Genomic DNA, 2,976 nt, shown 5'->3' with positions numbered 1-2,976 from the left:
CATTGTTTAGTTTGCTGATGATGCCAAGCTGGGAGGAGTGGCTGACACCCCTGAGGGCTGTGCTACCATCCAGAGAGACCTGGACAGGCTGGAGAGTTGGGCGGAGAGGAACCTCCTGAGGTTCAACAAGGGCAAGTGGAGGGCCCTGCACCTAGGGAGAAATAACCATGGGCACCAGCCCAAGCTGGGGTCTGCCCTTGTGGAGAGCAGCTCTGCAGAGAAGGAGCTGGGAGTGCCGGTGGATGACAAGTTGGCCATGTGGCCAGCATGGCTTGTGGCCAGGAAGGCCAGTGGTCTCCTGGGGTGCATTGGAAAGAGTTTTGCCAGTCCGAGCTGGGGGCTGCCCTTGTGGAGAGCAGCTCTGCAGAGAAGGAGCTGGGAGTGCTGGTGGATGACAAGTTGGCCATGTGGCCAGCATGGCTTGTGGCCAGGAAGGCCAGTGGTCTCCTGGGGTGCATTGAGAAGAGTTTTGCCAGCCCAAGCTGGGGGCTGCCCTTGTGGAGAGCAGCTCTGCAGAGAAGGAGCTGGGAGTGCTGGTGGATGACAAGTTGGCCACGTGGCCAGCATGGCTTGTGGCCAGGAAGGCCAGTGGTCTCCTGGGGTGCATTGGAAAGAGTGTTGCCAGCAGGTCAGCAGCATTTCTGCAATGGGCAGAAAGTGAAGCACAGGAAGTTCCACCGGAAGGTGAGGGAGAATTTCTTCCCTGCGAGAAGTGATGGAGCCCTGGAGCAGGTTGCCCAGAGAGGTTGTGGAGTCTCCTTGTCTGGAGATATTCAAAACCTGCCTGGACGTGATCCTGTGCAATGTGCTCCAGGTGACTCTGCTTGAGCAGGGAGGTTGGACTAGATGATCTCCAGAGGTCCCTTCCATCAACCTCAACCATTCTGTGATTCTCTAATGTCCTCCTCCTGGTCTTGCTGACTCCAAACTACCAGGGATAGAAGAGCGCTTGTGCTCCCTGCTCCCAGCACATCTGCTGCCGAGAGCTGGGCAGGCTCTGGGCCTCGCAGCTGCCTCAGCCTGTGCCTAGCCCCAGCAGCACTTGGGCTCTGGCTGTTCCCTCTGTTGGGGGCACTGGTCTTGCTAGGAGGCCTCAGCTCCTTCTGGATGCTCCCAGCTCTTCTAGCTGTCTGGCCAGGGTGATGCGAGGGCGGTTTCTGAGCAACATGAGATGGAACAAATCCCATTTCTGTAGTGTGAGGGCTTGTCTCTCCTGGGCCTCATTTTATCTGAGGAATCTCTGCGTTAGCTCATTCAGAGCCATACCGATGATTCGGGACTCTGAGTGCTGCACAGAATTGTAATGGCTGGCAGATATCAATGTGCCCCTTTTCAACATGCACAAATCTGCCGCTAGGACCAAGCACAGTAATTCCCTGGGAACATGCGGGGCAGGGGGAGGGGGGGATTTAATCAAAGAAGCAAGTGGCAAGAGTGCAAGAAGGCTGAGGTGAGACTTGACCAACATCCCACATGGCGATGCTGCCAAAGAGCACTTGAAAACCGCCCTTGCTCAACAGTCCTCCTTTTGTGGGGTGCATTTCTTGCACTATTCCTTGTCCTGGTGCACAACAAGTTGACCGTGAGCCAGCAATGGGCTCTTGTGGCAACAAAGGCCAGTGGCATCCTGGGCTACGTTCGGAGGAGTGTTGCCAGTAAGCTGAGGGAGGTGATCCTTCCCATGGTGAGGCCACACCTGGAGTGCTGTTTCCAGTCCTGGGCTCTCCAGGACAAGGGGGCTACTGGAGTGAGTTCAGCAAAAGGCTACTAAGATGATGAAGAGACTGGAGCATCTCTCATGAGGAGAGAGTTGGGACTGTTCAGCCTGGAGAAGAAAAGGCTGAGCGAGCTTATCAGTGTGTAGAAGTATCTGAAGGGAGAGCGTAAAGAGGACAGGGCCAGGCTCTTCTCAGCGTTGCCCTGTGATAGGACAAGAGGCAACAGGCATAAACTGGAACATATGGAGTTCTGCTTGAACACTAGAAAACTCTTTCCTGTGACGGTGACCGATCCCTGGAACAGGTTGTCTTGAGAGGTTGTGAAATCTCCATGCTTGAAGATATTCACAGCCTGACCAGACAGGGTCCTGGGCAGCCTGCTCTTGGTGACCCTGCTTGGGCAGAGTTGGACTAGATGAACTCCAGATGTCTTTTCTAACCCAACTGCCCTGCGATCTGTGAGTCTGGTGAGGCACTCACCAGCTTTCATGCCCGGCTCCTATGCATACACAGAGGTGGTCTTCCCGCAGCAGAAGACCCATGCAGCAGCAGCTTTTCCAGGTCTGTGGCTACAGCCAGCCCTATGCACACTTTTGGTATGAGATGTCTTTCTCCACGGGAAAAGTCGGGTGGATGAAAGCCAGACCATGCTGTCTCCAGGACAGGGCTCGGAGCCACGAGTCCGCGGAACATGAGGTGTCCTCAGCAGACATCTGCTCACCTGCAGTGCCTGCTGATGGCCTCTTCCCAGGGAGGCTGGCCCAGGGTAAGCTCAGGGCTCGGGATGCCCCAAGAGTGAGCTGCGCAGCGTGACTCCCGGCCTCAGCACCTCAGTGCCCAGAGCTCTCTCCATGGCTCATTGGTCTGCCAGGGACCCTAAGCCTGGTTACAGGATGTGTTTGGGACCCTGGACTTGGCCGGGCTCCTTTCTGGCAGCGTCGAAGGATCAAGAGTGTCCCAGGCACTGAGACAAGCAAAGAGCTTGCGTGTTGGAGGACCTTTGAGGAAGCTTCTTTGTTTAGTGCTTCTCCTGAGGCTTTCTAGGGTCCAACAAATTCCGCCAGGAAAGCAGGGGACTGACACTGCTCTCAGCAGTTGTTTCAGCACAGCTTCACCAATATTCCGATCCTTTATCCACCCCCATTCAGGTGGGTTTCTGTAGTGTAGTGGTTATCACATTCGCCTAACACGCGAAAGGTCCCCGGTTCGAGACCGGGCAGAAACACATTGTTTAGTTTGCTGATGATGCCAAGCTGGG

The 2,976-nt window shown here is 55.5% G+C and overlaps 1 non-coding gene across 1 annotated transcript; it reads left to right on the top strand.

The window, feature by feature from the left end:
• Nucleotides 1-2,870: 2,870 nt before the first annotated feature.
• On the top strand, nt 2,871-2,943 carry TRNAV-AAC (transfer RNA valine (anticodon AAC)). Its single transcript has one exon. It is a non-coding gene; the product is annotated as a tRNA-Val (tRNA).
• Nucleotides 2,944-2,976: the final 33 nt, after the last annotated feature.

The sequence above is a fragment of the Rhea pennata genome, chromosome 1 (assembly GCF_028389875.1).
Source record: "Rhea pennata isolate bPtePen1 chromosome 1, bPtePen1.pri, whole genome shotgun sequence".
NCBI classification, from domain to species: Eukaryota; Metazoa; Chordata; class Aves; order Rheiformes; family Rheidae; genus Rhea; species Rhea pennata.
This window is presented reverse-complemented; position numbering and strand designations above follow the sequence as displayed.